The 25,388-nt window shown below is 43.3% G+C and overlaps 1 long non-coding RNA gene across 1 annotated transcript in view; it reads left to right on the forward strand.

The window, feature by feature from the left end:
- Positions 1-25,388, forward strand: part of LOC130358060 (uncharacterized) — a 36,385-nt gene that overhangs the window by 5,270 nt on the left and 5,727 nt on the right. Inside the window, exon 2 of the long non-coding RNA XR_008889390.1 lies at positions 14,400-14,423. This is a non-coding gene — a long non-coding RNA (uncharacterized LOC130358060). The remainder of the gene's footprint in view (positions 1-14,399; positions 14,424-25,388) is intronic.

Here is a 25,388-nt window from a genome sequence, read left to right on the forward strand (position 1 = left end):
TTTCGTTTGGGGCAGCTGCTGAGCCACAGGCTGTATCAAGGCATGCTGGGAGTTGTAGTTAGTAACTAACTGCAACTCCAGAATTTAATCAAAAAGACAAAAGAAAGCAATCAAAAGGTCCCATCGAAACAAAAATGAAACCGTTAAAAAACACAGATCGGGGCGCAAAAAAATGCCCCTCATACAGGACGTATAAGGCGAAATAAAAAAAGTTATAGGGGTCAGAATAGGAAAAAAAATCCCCCCGCATATGTGTATCCTGTGATGTCACGCATATATAATTAATTGTGTGTATATTTTGTGTGTTTTTATACACTGTTTTTGCACTTTATATGGAGTTTATCCTGAGAAACTACTTATACTCAAGTGCAATAAGATAAATGTGGGCTAATCCATAGGTGGCAGCCTGTATATTTTATTGTATGGAAGGTCCCTATTCAAATCAGTGTCTATATTATTAATGTACTGGGAGACCCATCATTTTAACCTGATAAGTGTTAATTCCTACATGCCAATCTAGCTAACAACCTACCTAACTGGTTTCCTACTTCCCTGGCTATCTAACTACCTGGCTACCTACATAGCAAGCTGGCTACCTGACTACCTACCTGGCTATCTAGCAACCTGAATATGTACCTACCTACCTATCCATCTACCTAACTACCTACCTAGCTATCTATCTACCTAGCAACCTAACTACATGGCTACCTAGCTAATTACCTACCTGGCTACCTAGCTAGCTATCCACCTATGTTGCTAATAACCAACCTTGCTACCTACCTAGCTATCTACCTAGCAACCCAACTACCTACCTGTATCTACTTAGCTAGCTAACAATCTACCTAGACACTTAACAAGCTATCTAGCTAACAACCAACCTAGCTATGAACATACCTAGCTACTGACATAGTTGCAACCTACCAATGTAGCTAGCTACCTACTTACCTGCCTACCTACCTATCTAGCTAACTAACAACCTACCTACTTTCAGACGTATTTATCTAATGAGGGGGTCTATGTGGGGGATAGGCCTACTTAATGGGGGTCCTACTATCCTTATTATGAGAGGGCATTGCATTGGAAAAATGCAGAGTCAAACATGTTTTTCCTGCAGATGCTAAAGAGACGATTTTTACCTGGAAGAAGTTGACATGTCAATCTGATCCAGATGCACAAGAAAAGGAAAGAGGACATCGCTGATCAGAAATGATGTTACCTGTGAGTCCCTAGATGTTACTATAATCCCCTATATGGTATACAGATCCTTTGTACAGCTGGTGTCTACCTTTATATGATCCTGGATACAATTACTTATATGGTATGCAGGTTTGCAACAAAGTCCAAGACCACAGCACAATAGTTTATTGGTTCCCCAAAAGGTTTTTTTGAGGAACCAATAATTAATAGCTCTTTTTTTCCAATTTTGGTGCTGTGGTCTTGGACTTTCTTGCATGTTTGGTATCTGGGTGACTACGGGGACAATGGATTTATCTAGTGCTGTCTTATCTGTTTATGTATGTGTGCATGCAAGCAAGAGTGTATTTGTGTGTTTGTATATGTGTGCGTGTATGTGTATGTATATGTATGTATGTATGTGTGTATATATATATATATATATATATATATATATATATATATATATATACACGCATGCGTGCGGCGTGAGTTTGTGCTTTAGGGTGCACACCCTAATGCAATAAGCTGCGCACGCCTATGTTTACATCCAAAACAGCATGAATACCTCAGCTCCAGCCTGCCGCACTACGTTGCGGAGACCACCCCCTTAATCATTCGCACCGGTGTGGAGCTCTAGCTAGGTTAAATATGCTGGTGAACACTATTGTATTAACCCTTTTAGCGTTGGTTTTATTTCAACATAATATAATCACCACCAGCTCTTTCACATAACCATAGCTATTTACAAAAATGCTTTATAACAGCACACTTCATTCATCCCTTTCGGTTCGATCGTTGCTAATTCTGTTAGCCAATATGCCTCAGTAGTGCTTTTTTGTTCTCTTCTTTATTTATTTTTTTTCTACTTCTTCAATTACTTGCCATTTGCCAGATCTATTACTGTATGTCCAAATTGTTTAAAATGGCATGCTACGCTAGTTTCTCCATAGTGCGTTTCTTTCATTCCTTCTTGCTCCAAATGTGAATACCTCATTATCATTGATTTATGTTCACTGAGTCTCACTTTGATTTGTCTTGAAGTTTGGCCAAAATAGGCTTTGCCGCAAGGGCATTTTAGGAGGTAAATCACATTGAAACTCAGACAGGAAAAAAAAAACGTATTTTATATTTTTGGTATCTTTCGTAGGATGATGAATACAATCACTCCTTATGATACTATGGCACTGGAACATGATAGACAAGGGTAAGTACCATTCTTTTTTGTTGCTAGAAAATCTTTTTTTTTTTTATTTTTTTTTTATTTAACATCGCTTCTTATCAATCTATCTCTGATTGCTTTTCCTTTTTTTTTAAACGCAAACATTGGTGGATCTCTAAATAATTTCCGTTATTTTGAATCAGCTCTCAAGATACTCCAATATTTTTTAATTACATTTTGTATAATTATTGACCATTTATCATATTTACCTGTATACATAATTGTGTTTTGCATATTTTTTCTGTTCTCTGTCTAAATCTTTCTCTCGGTGTTCTTCCAATTTCTTCTGATATTTTTTCCATTTCTCTTTTTTTTATAACCTTTCTCTACAAATTTTTCAATCAACTTTCTTTTATTTTTAGTGCACTTTTCATCATTGCTAGACATCCTTCTTGCTCTTATGAATTGACTTTTAGGGAGTCCCTTAAAGGTAGTGGGTGAATGATAAGATTTACGATGTAACCTGCTATTTCTATCTGTGGGTTTATTATATAACGTGGTTGTGATATCTGCACCCATTTTATGAATTTCTACATCTAAAAAATTTATAACTTCTGCATTATATGTTAAGGTAAATTTGATGGTCTCATGACTTGATTAAATTTTTCCACAAATATTAGCAAACATTTTTCATCACCTTCCCATAACATGAAGACATCATCCACGTAGCAAAGCCACGTGGATGATGTCTTCAGGCCACACGTACCAAAGACATGTAATTCTTCATAATTTGCCTTAAAGGCGTTAGCCAGGCTAAGGGCTACTGATGAGCCCATAGGAACTCCTCCTATCTGGAGAAAAAAAAAATCATCATCAAAACGAAAATAATTTTTGGACAGAGTAAGATCCAACAGGGACATCAAAAAATTTAGTTTTCGATTATTTATATTAGCATTCCTTGCCATAAGTTCTTGTACACATTGCATGCCCTCACTTTGGGGAATGTTTGTGTACAAGCTTTGTACATCTAGCGTACAAAGGAATGTAACATTTTCAAATTTACATTCTTCTAATTTATCCAAAAAATGGTTAGTGTCAAGTAGACATCTACTAAATTTTTAAATTTCTGGTTGTAAATAGCTTACCACAAGAATCGAGAGGGGCTGCCACAGGGACGGCGATCCGGAAACGATCGGTGGTCCCGGTGGTCTCTCGGCAAGGTGTAAAAAAAACGGCATTCTAGAATTATTAATGTGTTTGCTAATTTTTCAGAACTAATACCTTCTGTAATGCTTTCCCTAATTAAATCATCAATTTCATGTTTAAATGTCCATGTTGGATCCCCCCTGAGTTTAACATATGTTTTAGAATTAGACAGTTGAGATAAAGCTTCTTCCATATAATACTCACGATTCATCACTACAATAAGGGGGTGGGGCCATTGTAGTGATGAATCGCATGTATTATATGGAAGAAGCTTTATCTCAACTGTCTGATTCTAAACTCAGGGGTATCCAACATGGACATTCAAAAGTGAAACTGATGATTTCGTTAGGGAAAGCGTTACAGAAGATATCATTTCAGAAAAATTAGCAAACACATTAATAAATGATAATCCTAGAGTGCCGTTTTTTTTACACCTTGCCGAAGATCCACAAGAATCGAGAGAGACCACCAGGACGACCGATCATTTCAGGATTAGTGTCCCTGTTGCAGCCCCTCTCGATTCTTGTGGATAGCTATTTACAACCAGAAATTTAAACATTTTGTAGATGTCTACTTGACACTAACCATTTTTTGGATAAATCAGAAGAATGTAAATTTGAAAATGTTACATTCCTTTGTACACTAGATGTACCAAAGCGCTTGTACACAAACATTCCCCAAAGTGAGAGCATGCAATGTGTACAAGAACTTCTGGCAAGGAATGCTAATATAAATAATCGAAAACTAAATTTTTTGATGTCCCTGTTGGATCTCGCTCTGTCCAAAAATTATTTTCGTTTTGATGATGATTTTTCTCCCCAGATAGGAAAAGTTTTTATGGGCTCATCAGTAGCCCCTAGCCTGGCTAACGCCTTTATGGCAAATTATGAAGACATACATGTCTTTGGTACGTGTGGCCTGAAGACATCATCCACGTGGCTTTGTTACGTGGATGATGTCTTCATGTTATGGGAAGGTGATGAAAAAATCTTTGCTAACATTTGTGGAAAAATGTAATCAAGTCAAGAGATCATCAAATTTACCTTAACATATAATGCAGAAGTTATACATTTTTTAGATGTAGAAATTAATAAAAAAAAAAGGGTGCAGATATCACAACCACGTTATTAATAAACCCACAGATAGAAATAGCAGGTTACATCATAAATCTTATCATTCACCCACTACCTTTAAGGGACTCCCTACAAGTCAATTCATAAAAGCAGGAAGGATATCTAGTAATGATGAAGAGTACACTAAAAATAAAGGAAAGTTGATAGAATTATGTATACAGGTAAATATGATAAACGGTCAATAATTATACAAAATGTAATAGCATGTCTTTGTTTGTACCCCATAATTGTAAGCGCTGTGGAATCTGTAGGCGCTATATAAATAAATAAATAATTAAAAAATATTGGAGTATCTTGAGAGCTGATACAAAATATGGGAAATTATTTAGAGATCCACCAATGTTTGCTTTTAAAAAAGGAAAAACAATCAGGAATAGACTGATAAGCGATGTGAACTCAAAAAAAATTTTTAAGTCAGATTTTTTAGCAACAAAAAAGAATGGTACTTACCCTTGTCTATCATGTTCCAGTGCCATAGTATTATAAGGAGTGATTGTATTCATCATCCTACGAAAGGTACCAAAAATATAAAATACGTTTTATTTTTTCCTGTCTGAGTTCCAATGTGATTTACCTCCTAAAATGCCCTTGCGGCAAACCTATTTTGGCCAAACTTCAAGACAAATCAAAGTGAGACTCAGTGAACGTAAATCAATGATAAGGAGGTATTCACATTTGGAGCAAGAAGAAATGAAAGAAACGCACTATGGAGAAACTAGCGTAGCATGCCATTTTGAACAATTTGGACATACAGTAATAGATCTGGCAAATGGCAAGTAATTGAAGAAGTAGAAAAAATAAAAATAAAGAAGAGAACAAAAAAGCACTACTGAGGCATGAGGCATATTGGCTAACAGAAGAAGAGCTGGTGGTGATTATATTATTATGTTGAAATAAAACCAATGCTAAAAGGGTTAATACAATAGTGTTCACCAGCATATTTAAAGGGTTATTCCAGGAATTTTTATTTTTATTTATGCTACAGGGGCTGTAAAGTTAGTGTAGTTCACAATATAGTGTCTGTACCTCTGTGTGACGGTTTTCTCACAACTCTTCTGTGATTTTCACCCCGATATTTATTTTTACCAGCACACAAAATGACTGTTGTCTCAGATTTTTCCCAGGTTGCAATGCGGCCGAGACCTGACTCACTAGTCACCTGATTACATGGAGCCTGTCTGCTTCAATGGGTGGAGGGATCGCTTGGTGGGAGAGAGATCATTCTGCGACTAATGCAACAGCTGTAGGCACCCTGATTGAAAACAACAGGTCTTTTGAATGGATGAAGCTCATTTATGTTTCAATTGGTGGGGTGAATGATGTGTGGGATAGAGGAAAATGGAATTTTGGGATTTGTAGTAAAAAAAGAAGCCCCAAGACAAGTGCAGATCCTTCCTAAGCATATCCATTACTACCTGCCAGGTACTTACTAAACTCACCTTATGGTGGATAACCCCTTTAACCTAGCTAGAGCTCCACACCTGTGCGCATGATTAAGAGGGTAGTCCCCGCAACATAGCGCAGCGGGCTGGAGCTGAGGTATTCAACATCTTACCTGTTTGGGATGTAAAACATCGTACCCCAGATATTTTCGAACAAGATTGAAAAAAAAATATCTTATGTGACCGTAAAGAAATCATGCAATTAAAAGAAATCTGCAAGACCAGACAATGTGGTCGTGAGTAATTTATTACACGCTTGTTCATTCACATATATATGTCCTCGCCGCATGCTATGCAGGTATGCTTTACTAAAAGTGCATTGATGGTGAACAATAGCACCAACTACCTGTGATGAACTTGTTATATGTTTAACAATATATCGTACAAAGAAGTGTAGCCTACTGTTATTGAATCTGTCAAGAGCTTACAATAAAAAAAAAAAAAAAATTACAGAGTTTTTAAGCTCATTGTAGCGGATTTTTCTGCCCTCATAAGCGCATACCGCATACATACATCTAAGTAGTGTACTATTTTGTACCTGTTAATCTGTCAAGGGCCTACATACTGTGAAAGGACAGACAAAAGTAATCTCCTGCTGCTGTTTTACAAAAATACAGAGTTTTTCGGCGCATTGTAGCGCATTTTTCTGCCCTCATAAGTGCATATCGCATACGTACATCTAAGTAGTGTACTATTTTTGACCTGTTAATCTGTCTAGGGCCTAAATACTGTGAAAGGACAGCCAAAAGTACTCATCGGCTGGTGTTGTACTCAGATACTTTTTTAAGTTTACTGTAGTGCATTTTTCTGTCCTCATACATGCATACCACATACCTACATCAAAGCAGTGTACTATTTTGTAGCTGTAAATCTGTAACAAGTCGAGATACTGGGAAATTCCAGGCAAAAGTAATCACCGGCTGGTGTTTTACGAAAATAAGTTTTCCAAGTGTACTGTAGCGCATTTTTTTGCCCTCATACGTGCATACCACATACCTACATCTAAGTAGTGCACTTATTATACCTGTTAATCTGTAACAAGCCTACATACAGTGAAAGGCCAGGGAAAAGTAATCACTGGCTGTTTTATGACAATATGTTTTCCAAGTGTACTGTAGCCCATTCTTTTGCCCTCATACGTGCATACCACATACCTACATCTAAGTAGTGTACCATTTTGTACCTGTTAATCTGTCAAGGGCCTACATACTGTGAAAGTCCAAGCAAAAGTACTCACCGGCTGGTGTTGTACTCAGATACTTTAAGTGTACTGTAGAGCATTTTTCTGCCCTCATCAGTGCATACCACATACCTACATCTAAGTAGTGCTGTTTTGTTCCTGTTAATCTATCAAGGGCCTATGAAAGGACATCCAAAAGTGTACACCTGCTGCTGTTCTCTACAAATACTGTTTTAAGCGCAGTGCAGCGTATTGTACTCCCCTCATATACACACTAAGTATGTCAGGCAGAGAAGTGCCAGGACGTGCACAGAGGAGTGGCAGAGGCCTAAATCCTTCAGGCAAAGGGCGCAGCAGACTAGGGGCGAGTGGCCGCAGGAGTCACAGCGAGAGGCCTGAGCTCCCGTTATCAGCTAGCGGTCATGTCTTGACCAGCAACCCATCTGCCGTCGTCGATTGATTAACACGGTCATCCACTTCATCACAAGTGACATCTTACACCCCCAGTCAACAGTCAGTGGGTTCCTCAGAAACAACCCTCAGTTGGCATGGCCCGAGAGCAGTCCCTGTCCTCCCATTGCCTCTGTCCTATGCTGTTCCCTCTCCTACAGAATAATCTTATGCTGTGGGTTCAGCTCCACCATTCAATGAGGAAGATCTAATAGAGGACAGTCAGCAGCTACTGCCCTGCCAAGAAGTGGAGGAGACATCCGACGCTTGCTCCGCTCGGTGGGGAAGTAGTGATGAGGAGAGTGACGTGGGAGGCGGTGTTGCCAGGGTTCAGGGTCCTGAAGCAGACACTGTTGAGGAACCTGAGGAGGATATCAGTGACATGCAGACACTTGTTGATGATGAAGCCGATTGCAATTGGGAGCTGGGTGCAGAAGGGGCTACATCATCATCAAGAGAAGAGAGTTGCAGGTTGCCTGTGAAGCAGAAGCTGAGCCAGCAAGGCGGTAGCATGGTTGGCAGTCAGCGTGGTGGCAGAAGTGGAAATTCTGGAGCCAAACATGCCGGGGGAGACCACCTGCTTTGCGGCAGCCTACCTTTCCGGGATGTAGTGGAACAGGGGTTCCTTGAGACGGCGGCAGTAGCAGTCAATTAGTGCAGACTGTTGGTGGGAAAATCAGCTACTCGCCCGTGTGGCAGTTTTTCATTAAGCATCCAGAGAAGGTTCACATAGCCACATGCAAGATATGTCGGCAGAAGGTGAAGCGTGACCAGGGTCCCAATGTTGTCACCATGGCCCTCCGTCAACATATGCTTTGCCACCCTAAAGCGGCCTGGGAGAACCGTGGCTCCGATGTACTGGTCCAGCCTGCTGCATCACCCAGTGACACGCCGCTCCCTCTTTCAGTCAGCCAAGGCTCCACCACCTCAGCCTAAGGGAGCTGTGTGTCCTCCCCTCCCTCTGTTGCTCCAGATGCTCCTGCTTCTCCCACTTCTAGTCAGCCATTCCGCCAACAACCTATCTGCGTAGCCATGTCCAAGAGGCAACAGTATGCGCTCACTCATCCAACGGTGCAGAAGCTGAATGTGCTCCTATCTAAGTTGCTGGTGCTGCAGTCCCTCCCTTTTCAAGGGGTGGACTCTGCACCTTTCAGAGAACTGAAGGTTTGTGCCAAGCCAAGGTGGAGAGTGGCAAACCATTATTTCTTTGCGAAGAAGGCAGTACCAGCCCTGCACAATGTTGTGCAAGAGAAGATGGGCCAGTCCTTGAGCCTGTCGGTGTGTACCAAAGTGCACGGCAGCGCCGACTTCTGGAGCTGTAACTATGGTCAGGACAATATATGTCCTTTACAGCTCACTGGGTGAATGTGGTTCCTGCACAGCCAAAACCCCAACTTGGACAGGTCACAACGCTTCCGCCTCCACGCTCTCAGCCCGTTGGTCCTGTGACAGTGTGCGAATCCGCCTCCTCCTCTTCCACCATGTCCTCAGTGTTCGTCCACTGCCCGGACAAGTCTCAGTGGCCCTTCAGCCATACATTTGCCTTGGTGAAAAGTCACACAGGGGAGGAACTGCTAAAAGTCATTCATAAAGAAATCGGAGCATGGCTTACTCAACAAAAACTGGAAATGGGAACCATGCTGACTGACAACGGGAAGAACATGTTGGCCGTGTTGCGAGAAGGAAGGGTGAGCCATGCGCCCTGCATGGCATACGTGTTAAATCTGGTTGTCAAGCAGTTCCTGAAGTGTTTCCCCCATTTGCAAGACATCCTAAAAATGGGAAGGAAACTGTGCATGCACTTCAGCCACTCGTACGCCGCAAAGCATAACCTCCTTCAGCTGCAGCGTCAGAATGGTATCCCCCACCATAGTCTGATTTGTGACGTTGCCACACGTTGGAATTCCACCCTCAATATGTTGGAACGACTGTATGAACAGAGAAAAGCTATCTCTTGATAGCTGATTTCTTGATGATCCAAGCGGATACGGGTACTCCCCTTTGTAACTTCAATGTGAACCAGTGGCAGCTCATACGTGTCACCTGCAGTTTGCTCAGGCCCCTTGAGGAAGCCACATTGTACGTAAGTCGCCAGGATTACGGGATGAACAACGTCATTCCACTGCTTCATTTCCTACAACAAGTGTTGGAAATGATGGCTGGTCAGGGCAATGGAGATGTTGCGCCTACATCTCACGGCCACATGAGCCCTGTGGGGGCAGAACTGGAGAAGGAGGAGGAGGAGGATGAGGGGCATAGTGGAGCTCAGTTTAGGTTTCATGAGATGGGCGGTGTTTCTAATCATCTGACAGGAGAGGAGGAGCATGATCAACTAGAGGAGCTAGAGGGTTTTGAGGAAGGCGAGACAGAGGACCCAGACACACCATGGCAGTATGCAGTGGAGATGAAGGCAGGGAGCCCCTCGAGTCACTTGCACAAATGGCACAATGCATGCTCAGATGCTTTTGTCAATTGTCAACATTCGGCAGCGGGATGACTTCTGTGTCTCCACCTTATTGGACCCTCGCTACCGGCATAAAATGGGGGCCTTTATTACACCCACTGAGAGGAAGGACAAACTGACCTACTACAGAGAGATCCTATGTAGTCAGTTGGCCAATGTCTATCAGCGCCATTGTCCATATAATCGCAGGTCTGTCTCGGGGGGGCCCTCTGCGCTCACCTTCCACTGCCATGGCTGCTGGGGAAGTGAGGGGTGGCAGGATCAGTACCAGCTCCATCAGAAGCAGCCAAAGTCTACAGTCGCTGATGAGTACCTTTCTTCACCCGCATAGTAAAGCAACTCATCAGCAGCTGGTAGACCTGGAGCTGGACCTAAACCAGCAGGTGGTGGAATACCTTGACATGACCATGCCAACAAACCTTGAAGAACCGCTGGACTTCTGGGCAGCCAAACTTGATTTATGGCCGCAGCTAGCAGAGTTTGCCCTGGAAAAGCTGTCCTGCCCGGCCAGTAGTGTGCCATCAGAGCGGGTGTTAAGTGCGGCGGGGGTCATAGTCCAAAGAGAACTCGTCTGTCCAAGAAAAATGTGGAGAGACTGACCTTTATGAAGATGAATCAGGCATGGATCAGCCAGGATTTCCACCCACCAATGCCAGATGCATCAGGGTAGATTGACCATGGTGCTACACCAACACTTCACAAATATGGATAGTGCCAAACAGATTTAAGGCACTACTCCGCAGTTACAAACATTCCAGCCACCTTCATCACCGGGTACTGGTATTGCCACCCACCGCACCATTCTGTCACCGGGTCACTTTCAGGACTCCTGATGCTGCTGCTGGCACCTCCAGGCTGTTTCATTCAGCCACTATTTTGTCTCCTTATGCTTCTGCCAACTCAAGGCTGTGCCATTCATCCACTATATGGTCTCCTCATGCTTCGGCCCCCTCCAGGCTGTACCATTCAGACACTATATGGGCTCCTTATGCTTTCCCCACCTCCAGGCTGTGTCATACAGCCAATATATGGTTTACTGATGCTGCTGGGCCTGGGCATAAAAAATTTGGTCATAGTAGCACTAGCTTCCCAAAATCTTCAGTTTAAATTTTAAACTTCATCTTTTTTTCTTAGGGATTGTGAAGCCCTGGGGTCTCCTCATGCTTCAGTCAACTCCAGGCTGTGCCATTCATACACTGTATGGTCTCCTCCTATTGATGCCACCTCCAGGCTAGGTCATTGTGCTGCCATGTGACATGGGACTCCTTGTTGGATTAGATACTAAAACTTGGGAGTAAAAATTTCAATTTCAAAATCCTCAATTTCAATATCTTAGATTTAAATTTCCTATATTTCAATGGTCTCTTCATGCTGCTGCCAACTCCTGGCTGTGCCATTCAGACACTATATGGTCTCCTCATGCTGCCAACACCTCCACGCTGTGTCATTCAGCCACTATATGGTCTCCTCACGCTGCCAACACCTCTACGCTTTGTCATTCAGCCACTACATGGTCTCCTCATGCTGCCAACATCTCCACGCTGTGTCATTCAGCCAGTATATGGTCTCCTCATGCTTCAGCCTCATCCAAGCTGTGTCATCCAGCCACTATATGGTCTCCTCATGCTGCCGCTACCTCCATGCTGTGTCATTCAGCCACTATATGGTCTCCTCATGCTACCACACCTCCACGCTGTGTCATTCAGCCACTATATGGTCTCCTCATGCTGCCGCTACCTCCACGCTGTGTCATTCAGCCACTATATGGTCTCCTCATGCTGCAGACACTTCCACGCTGTGTCATTCAGTCACTATATGGTCTCCTCATACTGATGACACCTTCAGGCTCTGTCATTTTGCCGCTCTGCAGCAGTGATTCTAAAAGCAATGCCGGTAATTTGCATGTTTTTCTGAATAACAGTATTATTTCACTACCCCAGCACACTCCATATGCGTGTTAGAACACAGCAAAGTGTTCTTCACCCCTATTAAAGCTCTCTGTAATCCAGAAATAGCCGTTTTTAATATAGATTAGCCACGAATAAATTCAGATCGAAATATATTTTTTCAAAAAATTCGGCGAATTGGCCGAATCAAATTTTTTTAAAAGTTCGCTCATCTCTAGCATCTGTATCTGTAACTGCATTTGTGTAACTACCTCACTAGCAACACAACTAAAAAAAGTGTGAGAAACACAATAGAGAATATAGTCAGTAAATTTACAGTTAAAGCATTCTTAAAGGAAACAGTTATGCATCTCCTCAAAAGTTGTAGCTTTGCAATCTTGTGCCAAAGAGACTTTAATATCTGGAATTTACCCAATAACGTCAAGTTCTCTTCTTTACTGCACTTAATACCACAGGTAAAAACCCCAGACACTGCATCACGTGACCCCCAGGGACAAAGACTTTATATCCAGACCCCTAATGTTAAAAATGTTCCTTGGGCTCACATGGGATCCATTAGGTTACAAAAATCACCCTACCATATGCACCCAGAGGCTACTACCCCAAGCTAGTTTGATTACTACTCCTATTCTCCTTGTGAGTACCACATTAGCACTGACAAGACAGTGTCTGAGTGTATGAGGACAACATCCCCCAAATGGTAACACCCAGTTGTCAATGTATTCTTAAATTTCTTGTATTGTGGAGATGTCTCCTAGTAGCAACCATTTGAAATGCACAAGCACCATAATTATATTGTCAATTGTCTGGGAATTAAAGGGGTACTCACTTAAAAAAAAAAAAACGTTTGAAAGCTTAATAAAACTTTACATGAAAAGAACCATAAAACGCTTCCCCTCTCCAAGGTAGGGTTTAACTGCTCGGACCCCTGGCAATCTCCTTTACTAGGCCCCAGCACTCACCTTTACATGCAGGGTTCGTTGCGTCTCCCTAGCAAGCCCCTACCCTTGGAGATGTGCTCGGCTGGTGATTGGCTGAGCAGGCAATTACTTTTGTTCAGTAAGAGTGTGTCTCTAAGGGTGGGGGCTAAAACACTTATGCCCTATGCTTTAGATAAGGGGTAAGATTTTGTAAAATAGGGTACCCCTTTATTGGTCAGTAGTCTCAATAGAGTCTACTGTAAGTCTCCTCCAAGGATTAGAGACAGGCAATGGAACAGCATACCTGAAAATGGATATGGATATGAACTGCAAGAATGAAGATCAGTCAACCTCTCTACAATTTCTGATGATGCATTCCCTTTAAGAATAACATGTCTCATGGACCAATTTGGAATTAAAGGGATTCTCCAGGATTAGGAAAGCATTGCACCTTTCTTCCTATAACAGCTCCACACCTGTCCTCAGTTTGTGTGTGCTTTTGGGTCCACTTACTTTAAAGGAGTACTGTAGTGGAAAATAACTATCCATGATCTCCTCTACGGGCCCCGGCAGTCTGCAGGAAGGAGGTGTGTCTGTCCCCAGCATGACCCAGTGGGCGACAAGCCCCTTGTATCCCATAGAGATACATGGAGGGGGCGTGTCAGGCGCCCCTTCATGCGGGGACGGAACACTCCCTTCCTGATGACCGTCGGGGCCTTGTACAGGAGATTGCGGTGGGTTTCCTTCGGATAGGGGATAAGTTATTTTCCACTACAGTACTCTTTTAATGGAACTAAGCTGCAATACCACACACAAACTGGGGTCAAGAGGGGTGCTGTTTTTGGAAGAAAGCAACTATATTTTTCTAATCCTGGAGAACCTCTTTAATTCCAAATGTGTCTCCCTGTGGGTTTTTAGATTATGTTCTATTTCAAATGCGGTTTTATTTCCTATTGAAGTCAATGGGATTCATGATGCAGCTGTTGATGATCTTTGTTTGTAGTAGATTGTTTTACATAAATTTGCATCTAAAAATTTTCCGCCTAAACAAACTTGATTGATTATTGATTTGTTGTGTAATTACAATGAAGTGCTGCGCCATAATAAAGATTTCATTATTTTCCATTTCATTACTCACACTTTCCTACATGAAAAGACAGTTTATCTCCCATGTTCATATTGCGACAATCTTTACAGTAGCTCATTAAAAATCTTGCAGAAAAATAAAACAGAGCTCAGTAAAAACCAATTGCCCCTATCCAATGTCTCGGTGTAATTACTGGAGAATTCGTTCATTAGTTCTCAGCTCCAAGAGTTTGTTTCTTTTTTATGACTGTTTATATTTTGTGGTTGTTCTTCCAGAGTGAAGCCACAATAATCACAGAGGTAAGTCTTTCCTCCGCTTATGTAGTGTATGGTATTTACAGATTATAAATATGACGTCTACATCAAGTGAACAGGTTTAATCTGCTTCTCAGTCAGTACTAGAGTAAAAACAAGACTTAGCAACAGAGGACAGTAAAGCATCAGTAAGTTGTTGGCTTACATTCATTAAATGGGGTCATCAATAGAAATGGTACCAGAACAAAAAATACTTTTTAGCATTGTGTTATACATTGTGTTGCCTCATTACAATCAGGAAAATGTTTTCACTGTAAACGCTAAACCTCTCTATGCCTCAATCCCAGCAGGAGGTCGCAGCACCATCTCAGTACCATCTCAGTAACAGTTCAGAAAAATGACTAGTTGCATATATACCTAACTTATCCCTGTCTCCTACATACAGGAAAGAGGTGGACTGCCTGTTAATTCTACAGTGAGCTCTGACACAATTATGGGCTGTAAATTTCTGGAGAAGTCAACCCAATTTGGAGCTAACTTTGAAGCCAGTGATTTCTTTCTAGTGTTTGTTTATAATGCTTTGTTCATGTTTGTCTCATTATAAAACTTTCCATAGACCTTTACACAATGGACACTACACTTTTCACAATGGATCCCACAGATTTAGGTTTACTCTAATGTCACACCTAAAAGGAGCCATCACCTAACAGCTGTCTGAAATGGAAGTGTAGGCAGTACTGTGCAGGTGCCTTATCTCCTCTACTCTACTGTAGTAATATGTTTGTCCAAGCCATACAGGTATGTGCATGCCACCAAAGATAGGGGCGTAGCTATAAGGAGTGCAGAGGTTGCAGTCACTCCGGGGGCCTGGTACCTAAGGAGGGCCCAAAGCAAATCTGCCCCATAGGAGACCTGTTACGCCTAGCGCTCCGGGTCCCCGCTCCTCCCCGGAGCGCTCACGGCGTCCTTCTCCCTGCAGCTCCCCGGTCAGCGCTGACCGGGAGCGCTGCTCTGCCATGGCCGTTGGGGATGCGATTCGCACAGCGGGACGCGCCCGCTTGCGAGTCGCATCCCAGGTCACTTACCCGTTCCCGTCTCCTGCGGTCATGTGCTGGCGCGCGCGGCTCCGCTCTCTAGGGCGCGCGCGCGCCAGCTCCCTGAGACTTAAAGGGCCAGTGCACCAATGATTGGTGCCTGGCCCAATTAGCTTAATTGGTTCCCACCTGTTCCCTGCTTATATCTAGTCTCCTCCCTTGCACTCCCTTGCCGGATCTTGTTGCCTTAGTGCCAGTGAAAGCGTTCTTGTGTGTTTATACCCTGTGTACCAGAACTATTGCTATCTCCCCTGACTACGAACCTTGCCGCCTGCCCCCGACCTTCTGCTACGTCCGACTTTGCTTCTGCCTACTCCCTTGTACCTCGCCTATCTTCAGCAGCCAGAGAGGTGCCGTTGCTAGTGGATACGACCTGGTCACTACCGCCGCAGCAAGACCATCCCGCTTTGCGGCGGGCTCTGGTGAAAACCAGTAGTGTCTTAGAACCGGTCCACTAGCACGGTCCTCGCCATCCCTCTCTGGCACAGAGGATCCACCTCCTGCCAGCCGGCATCGTGACAGTAGATCCGGCCATGGATCCCGCTGAAGTTCCTCTGCCTGTTGTCGCCGACCTCCCCACACTGGTCGCCCAGCAAGCCCGACAGATTGCCCAACAAGATCACCAGCTGTCGTACTTGACCACCATGACTCAGCAACTCCAGTCGCAGCTACAGCAGATTCAGTCTCAGCTACAGCAGCAGCAACCATCTCCTCCGCCAGCTCCTGCACCTCTTCCGCAGCGAGTGGCCACTCCTAGCCTCCGCCTGTCTTTGCCGGACAAATTTAATGGGGACTCTAAGTTTTGCCGTGGCTTCCTTTCCCAATGTTCCCTGCATCTGGAGATGATGTCGGATCAGTTTCCTACTGAAAGGTCTAAGGTGGCTTTCGTAGTCAGCCTTCTGTCTGGAAAAGCCCTGTCATGGGCCACACCGCTCTGGGACCGCGATGACCCTGTCACTGCCTCTGTACACTCCTTCTTCTCGGAAATTCGAAGTGTCTTTGAGGAACCTGCCCAAGCCTCTTCTGCTGAGACTGCCCTGCTGAACCTGGTCCAGGGTAATTCCTCCGTTGGCGAGTACGCCATACAATTCCGTACTCTTGCTTCTGAACTATCCTGGAATAATGAGGCTCTCTGCGCGACCTTTAAAAAAGGCCTATCCAGCAACATTAAGGATGTTCTGGCCGCACGAGAGACTCCTGCTAACCTGCATGAACTCATTCATCTAGCCACTCGCATTGACATGCGTTTTTCTGAGAGGCATCAAGAGCTCCGCCAGGAAAAGGACTTAGATCTCTGGACACCTCTCCCACAGTCTCCACTGCAATCTGCGCCTAGGCCTCCCGCCGAGGAGGCCATGCAAGTGGATCGGTCTCGCCTGACCCTGGAAGAGAGGAATCGCCGTAAGGAAGAGAATCTTTGTTTGTACTGTGCCAGTACTGAACATTTTCTGGTGGATTGCCCAATCCGTCCTCCACGTCTGGGAAACGCACGCTCGCACTCAGCTCTCGTGGGTGTGGCGTCTCTTGATGCCAAGTCGGCTTCTCCACGTCTCACGGTACCTGTTCGGATTTCCACTTCAGCCAGCTCTCCCCTCTCAGCCATGGCCTGCCTGGACTCTGGAGCTTCTGGGAATTTTATTCGGGACTCCTTTGTGAATAAATTCCGGATTCCGGTGACCCGTCTTGTCAAGCCACTCCACATTTCCGCGGTCAACGGAGCCAGGGTGGACTGTACCATACGTTTCCGCACGGAGCCCCTTCTTATGAGCATCGGATCTCACCACGACAGGATTGAACTTTTGGTCCTCCCCAATTGCACCTCGGAAATTCTCCTTGGACTTCCCTGGCTTCAACTTCATTCCCCAACCCTGGATTGGTCCACTGGGGAGATCAAGAGTTGGGGGTCCTCTTGTTCCAAGAACTGTCTAAAACCGGTTCCCAGTAACCCTTGCCGTAACTCTGTGGTTCCTCCTGTATCTGGTCCCCCTAAGGTCATTAAGGACTCTGCCTGCCACAGGAAATGCCCCTCCCCCCCTCCCAGTTCCATCAGGCAAGCTTCTGTGTCCCCTCATGGCCCTCGTCCTGGTGTCACACTGCCCCGTGCCAGGTCCCGCCCTCTGCCCTCTCTCCCCATTCCTACTCCTGCGGTTCTGCCTGCCGTTGAGGAATCCCTCCATCCTTTCCCGGTGTCCTCATCCCAGGGGAGGCAGTTACCCGATAAAGAGAAGGGGAGACCTAAGGGGGGGGGTACTGTTACGCCTAGCGCTCCGGGTCCCCGCTCCTCCCCGGAGCGCTCACGGCGTCCTTCTCCCTGCAGCTCCCCGGTCAGCGCTGACCGGGAGCGCTGCTCTGCCATGGCCGTTGGGGATGCGATTCGCACAGCGGGACGCGCCCGCTTGCGAGTCGCATCCCAGGTCACTTACCCGTTCCCGTCTCCTGCGGTCATGTGCTGGCGCGCGCGGCTCCGCTCTCTAGGGCGCGCGCGCGCCAGCTCCCTGAGACTTAAAGGGCCAGTGCACCAATGATTGGTGCCTGGCCCAATTAGCTTAATTGGTTCCCACCTGTTCCCTGCTTATATCTAGTCTCCTCCCTTGCACTCCCTTGCCGGATCTTGTTGCCTTAGTGCCAGTGAAAGCGTTCTTGTGTGTTTATACCCTGTGTACCAGAACTATTGCTATCTCCCCTGACTACGAACCTTGCCGCCTGCCCCCGACCTTCTGCTACGTCCGACTTTGCTTCTGCCTACTCCCTTGTACCTCGCCTATCTTCAGCAGCCAGAGAGGTGCCGTTGCTAGTGGATACGACCTGGTCACTACCGCCGCAGCAAGACCATCCCGCTTTGCGGCGGGCTCTGGTGAAAACCAGTAGTGTCTTAGAACCGGTCCACTAGCACGGTCCTCGCCATCCCTCTCTGGCACAGAGGATCCACCTCCTGCCAGCCGGCATCGTGACAAGACCAGTATTAAATTGGCACATGGGGCTCTCTTGCAGATTTAGCATTGGGGCCCAGAAGTTACAAATTACGCCTCTGACCAAGGACACTGAAGTTGATACACTTTACCTAAACAATGGTTAGTGCAGTCACACCACGTTTCAGAGATCCGGCTACCGGACCTGCCTGGGAAATTTTTTAAACCGGCTGCATCCGTATCCCAGCCGGACCTGTGCCAAATCTCATTCATGTAAATGCGCCAACCGGAGTCAGATAGTGACTCCGTTCGGCTCATTTTTTGCTCGGCATCTGGTTTTGTGGCTGGACTCAAAACCGTGGTATGCCACGGTTTTCAGTCCGGCTACAAAACCGAATACAGGGCAAAAATGAGAGAGCCGAAGTCACTATCTGACTTTAAATCGGCGCATTTAAATGAATGAGATTTGGCACCAGTCTCTGAATCGTGGTGTGAATGCAACCTAACATCTATGGATGCATCTGAATATTAATAAAAAATCAGAATTTAGTCTTGTAAATATATACAGCTCACCATGGAGTAGGATCTTTCATGTGATGACATCTTTATGAAGGTACAAGGTGGACTGCTTGCTCTTGTATCTTTGTTCCTGCTTGTTTCTTGTAGGTTCTCTACCGGCTCATACAGGCTATCCATGGATCCCTCCTGCAAAAAATTAATCGATAAATAAATTGAAAAAATGCTAAAAATAGACAATAGCGGCTCACTCACACTTATCACCGAGTGCTAACTCCCAGAACCACCTTAAAATACTGATATTTATGTATAAAACAGAAAAAAAGTGGGGTTAGCCCCCCTAGGCTACACAGTCATACTTGTCTACAGAGGCTTGGTTATATCTGTAGTGGTATATACTACTATTGTATGCTTATGTGCACAATATCTTTATGGCATTTCCAAATGATGTAGTAAAATAATAAAATGCAGCAGTATATAATATTTGCCCCTATTTATACTCTTTATGGTGCGTATTGAAATATTTCATATACACTTGTGTTAAGTATTTTTATTTATTACTTCTTAAAACATTTTTTACAGTTTAAAAGTATACTTGTTGCATAAGAGAGAAAGGACAGATATATTGAAAGTAAGAAAAAAAAAGGTGCCAAAAATAAATAAATAAAGTAAAAGTAACAAGTAAATCTAAATGTTCAGCTCACAGCAATACAGGACCTCTTGTAATTAAACCTCGTTTAGGTATGCAGCTGGTAATCATTTTTCAGAGTGTCTGTGGTGAAAACCAATGTTCCTCTGGCTATTTAGGTTTCCATATAGTTCATACAATGCAGGGTGCTGTATTTACCTTTCTCAGCGCTGCGCTCGTAAGTGATACTGTACTCACCGCTTCTTCGCCCCAGGAACAGCGTCCCGCTCCTTCTGTGTACGGGCTCCGATGTTACTGTGCGGCTGTCTGTATCGCTTCTCCTATGCGCATGCGGTGATCCTTAGACTTGTAGTAACCAACACCACTTGTTTTCTGGTCTCTGTTCGGTGTATCTTTGTAACAGTTGTATCTTTGCTGTGTTGGGGGATGGTAGTTATTTCAAAGTTACAGAAAATATCTGTGTTTGTAGCGACATGCGGACCCGGTCCTCTGCTGGGTATGCCTGATGTAACCAGCAGGGACTTAGAGCTGATGGCTGGATGCATTTCGGAGTCTAGTTTACCCCCTTTTCAACAACCTACTGATAAGGCCGTGTGCTGGGATTTTTATAGGGATAATTCCACTCACATAAAACCCGGTTGGTGGATTTTGGCCGGATACTGGAATAAGGGTTCCATACAAAACATGGTATGGAACCTAAAAATAAAATAATATAACCGTGAGAATAAGTAAAGAGTTTGGAAAAGAGTGATAATATATACAGTGAAATCTCCCTTAGTGGACACCTCCCAATAGTGGCCAGTTTTTAATTCCCCAGCAGATTCACATAAGACTTAATGTATTTGCACCCTCCTAATAGGGAACATTTCCAATAGCAAATGCAGAGACCTCTGAAAGGGGACAATAGGGGACAAAACACTCCCATTAGAGAACAAAACACTCCCTTAAGGGGATAAAACACACCCAATAGAGGACAACTAAGCTTATGTGCCAGCCCTACCTTGTACACAGGGCTGCCGTCAGGGGGTACAGACAATACAAAAATAAAGGGCTCAGCCCGTGATGCACCCCCCTGCAGAAGCCCCAGCACAGAAGCAGAAGACCAATGTTTAAGTAGTTATTTCCTGCTTTTGTACGTCCGCCGGCCACATCATTCATCCTCCTCCTTCCCTTGCCACTTTATTCCCCTGTGCCAAATCATCCCCCCCCCCTTTATTACCCCATGTGCCACATCATTTCCTCTTGATCCCCCCCCTGTGCTATTTAATTCCCCATTTATTGCCCCCTGTGCAAAATTCATCTCCTCCTCTTTACCACCCCCTGTGCCATTTCTTCCCCCCATGCCATTTTATTCCTCCTTTATCCCCCTGTGGCATTTCATTCCTCCTTTATCCCTTCGTGCCACGTCATAAAGAGGGGTGTGATGAATTTACACAGAGGGTAATGAAGGGAAAATAAAATGACACAGGGGAGGGGGGATCAAGGGGAAATAATATGGCACAGGGGGTAAGAGGGGGGGGATAATTTGGCACAAGGTATGGGGGAATAAGGTGGCACAGAATTTGAAGGGGGGGTGAAATCTTATGGGGGAGGGATAAGGGGTGATTAAAAGGCACTGGGAGATTCTACTGTAATATTGCTTTTTATCATGTTTTATAGATAATTACACTCTGGAGTGAGTACAGTACAGTATTCCATCATTTAGGAAGAATTTTGAGCCTTTTTCCCAATACCTGACATTTCTCAATAGCGGACACTTTTTTAGTCCCTGTGCTATTGGGAGATTCTACTGTACCTAATAAATGCTCATACCAACATTTCAACAATGTAATCATACAATCAAAGGATATAGCTCTATATGGTGGCGATGAAGTCTGTATATTAATGTGTGTATATATATATATATATATATATATATATATATATATATATATAAATTTTATAATAAAATATATATATATATATATATTATAATAAAAACATTTCTTTTAAATAATAATGATAATTTGTAGAAATGTTGATAAAAGGTTGGGATTTTCTGGGGATGGAAATATATAAATATAAATGTTATCTGAGAAATGTCTCAACTTTATAAAAAACCCAAAATCTCCAAATCAGTGTTTAATCCTTTCGGAAGGAGCGTGTCCATTTTGAAAATCATTTTCGATTCTGCCCAGGACATTTTGGCAATATGGTCTCCTCCCCTCCAATCTTTCTACCCCATATGTAGTGCGGCAAATTTCATGCCAGTGCAGTCTTGATTATGTGCGTTCTTGAAATGGCTCGACAATGTGCGCTTCTCAAAGCCCATCCTAATGTTGTACAAATACTCTGTGATACTCGTCAGTACGACAGTGACACAGACAGGTTATGATGTACATCACTCATGTGCTCCTACAAGTTATACATTCTTTAATTTCGTATGGATGTTTGTTTGAGGTGGAAATGATCTCAACAGTATATATCTGGACTTAGTACATTTACACCCTCTACATGTTCCACATCTGTGGAAACCTTTCATCTCAAGCCAGGTTTTTTGTTTTTCTTCTGCATTGTTGTTATTCCAAATCGCGGGGGCTACCTGTATCTTCAGATTTGGTGCCCTCGTATTTACAATTAGGGGTTTCTTTGGGAGGACATGTAGTTCCTCCCAATTTGCCATAAATAAATTGGTGCAACTGGGCGGGAACCTGGTGCCCATGGCGGTACCATTGCGTTGTCTAAAGAAACGGGGGTCGAACCAGAAATAGTTGTGGCATATTAAAAAGTTCATACCATTTATCAAGAAATTGATCTGTTCTGTGGGGATGGTTCCTTTTCTCCTTAGGAAGTGTTCTACTGCGTGAAGACCAAGTCTGTGCCTAATGCACATGTATAGGGAGGTAACGTCTAAGGTGCACAGGATCCAGTTAGAAATGGACACGCTCCTTCCGAATGGATTAAACATCAATTTGGAGATTTTGTTTTTTTTATTAAGTTGAGACATTTCTCAGTAACATCTAACATTTCTACTAATTCTCTTTTTTCTTATAATTTAATTTTTTTAATGATATATATATATATATATATATGCATTAATATACAGACTTCATTGCCACCATATAGAGCTATATCCTTTGATTGTATGCGTACATTGTTGAAATGTTTGTATAAGTGTTTATTAGGCATATATTATCACTCTTTTCCAGACTCTTTACGTATTCTCACGGTTATATTATTTTATTTTAAGGTTCCATACCATGTATTGTATGGAGCCCTTATTCCAGTATCCAGACAAAATCCACCAACCGGGTTTTACGTGGATGGAATTATCCCTATAAAAAGCCCAGCACAGGGCCTTATCAGTAGATTGTTGAAAAAAAGGGCAAGCTAGATTCCGAAATGCATCCAGCCATCAGCTCTAAGTCCCTGCTGGTTACATCAGGCATACCCAGCAGAGGACCGAGTCCGCACGTTGCTACAAACACAGATATTTTCTGTAACTTTGAAATAACTACCATCACCCAACACAGCACATTTGCCTAGTGTCTGCAGGGCAACTGTTCCAAAGATACGCCAAACAGAGACCAGAAAACAAGTGGCGTTGGTTACTACAAGTCTAAGGATCACCGCATGCGCATAGGAGAAGCGATACAGACAGCCGCACAGTAACATCGGAGCCCATACACAGAAGGAGCGGGACGCTGCTCCTGGGCGAAGAAGTGGTTAGTACAGTATCACTTACAAGCGCAGCGCTGAGAAAGGTAAATACAGCACCCTGCATTGTATGAACTATATGGAAACCTAAATAGCCAGAGGAACATTGGTTTTCACCACAGACACTCTGAAAAATGATTACCAGCTGCATACCTAAACGAGGTTTAATTACAAGAGGTCCTGTATTGCTGTGAGCTGCAGATTTAGATTTATTTTACTTAATTACAAGAGGGTCTTGTTACTTTTACTTTATTTTTTTTGGCACATTTTTAATTTTTTCTTACTTTAAATATATCTGTCCTTTCTCTCGTATGCAACAAGTATACTTTTAAACTGTAAAAAAATATTTCATCCATATATATAAAACTCAAGGGCCCTCATTTACTAAAAGTGGCGTGTTTATTGTGGAGTGTTTTCTATATCACTCCATTTTTTTCCCAGGCTTATTTACTAATCTGTCGCACATGTCGGTTATTTTTCTGTCGCACAGGTTTTTTGTGTCGCACTAGTCAATTGTGTCGCACAAACTCCAAACACGTAGAACAAACCTTTTTTGGACCTTAACGACCATTTATAAATAAAAATGTCTTTGTGTGAGTCAAAAGGTTTTGGACTAGTTCGTTTATAAACAGTTTCATTAATTAAAATTATTCAGGTGTTATAATGTAAAAAAAATTAATTTATCACCCAAACATTAAATATTTTATTCATAAAAGTGTTTAACTGTACAAAATGTTTTCCAGTTATAAACCAAGTTACTTTCACACAAAACACAATGGCAAACCGTCCCTTGTTACAAATCACTAAATTTTGGGAATTTCACTCGGCCTCTTGGCTGTTGGTTATTGTGTGAGGCAACCTCACACTTTTTCTCAAATGATTTTGGAAGTACTCCAAGTATTTTTTGTTTTTTGTCGGTAAAACGCCAATTTTTGCATAAGCACGCCCATTTCAGGGTGAAAAAAAAACACTCCGAGTGCTTTCTAAAATGTCGGTTGTGCAACTAAAATTTGGTCGCATAATTGGTCGCACAGATGTTGCGACCAAAATTTTGGCGCAATAACCGAGAAAAAGAGTCGTTTGGACTTTAGTAAATGAGGGCCAATGTGTGTATGTTCCAGCATCATGTCCAAACCACTGAAGATATTAACATGAAACTTGGCACACATGTTACTTATATTAACCCTTACTCACCCCCATTTGCCAGGGTCGGGGGTCTTGTTTAAAGTCCCATACAAGTCTATGGGAAATATATGTTACTGCATAACTTCCAAACGGCTGGAGATATTTCGATAATACCTGGTCCCATGTTACTTATATGTCAACTTAAAATATAGGATAGTTCATTTAACCCTTAACTACCCCCATTTGTGAGGGTCGGGGTTTTTGTTTAAAGTCCCATGCAAATCTACGGGAAATGTATGTTCCCACATATTTCAATAATACCTGGTACACATGTTACTTATAACTCAAATAAAAATGTATGATAGTTAAATTAACCCTTACCTACACCCTTACATAAAAGATGTGTTTTTGTTTCAAGTCCCATGCAAGTATATGGGACTTCCAGTACCTTACTCAACAAGCTCCGCTCTGCATCTCCTGGTGAATGTGTCAATCCGGCTTGCAAGCCACACCCCATCTCACAAAGACACATCCACATTTTAAACCCCACCCTTTTATTATCTACCCTTTTTGTGCATCGGTCTGGCTTGCAAATCATGCCTAATCCCACAAAGCCACGTCCCCTTCTATTTTCAGCTTACAATATCTTCATCACAAATCAGTCCCACCTGAGGACAGGATATGAAGATGGGACATAAGGACGGGATATGAGGATGAGATGTGAAGATGGGATATGAGGACAGGATATGAGGATGGGAAAGGAGGTCTGGATAGGAGGATGGGATATGAGGACGGGATATGAGGATGGGATAAGAGGTCAGCATAGGAGGATGGGATATGAGGACGGGATATGAGGATGGGATAAGAGGTCAGCATAGGAGGATGGGATATGAGGTCAAAATAGGAGGACTGGATAGGAGGTCAGGATATGAGGTCGGGATAGGAAGTCAGGATATTTCGATAATACTTGGTCACATGTTACTTATATGCCCACTTAAAATATAGGATAGTTAATTTAACT

The sequence above is a fragment of the Hyla sarda genome, chromosome 2, assembly GCF_029499605.1.
Source record: "Hyla sarda isolate aHylSar1 chromosome 2, aHylSar1.hap1, whole genome shotgun sequence".
In the NCBI taxonomy this organism is placed as follows: Eukaryota; Metazoa; Chordata; class Amphibia; order Anura; family Hylidae; genus Hyla; species Hyla sarda.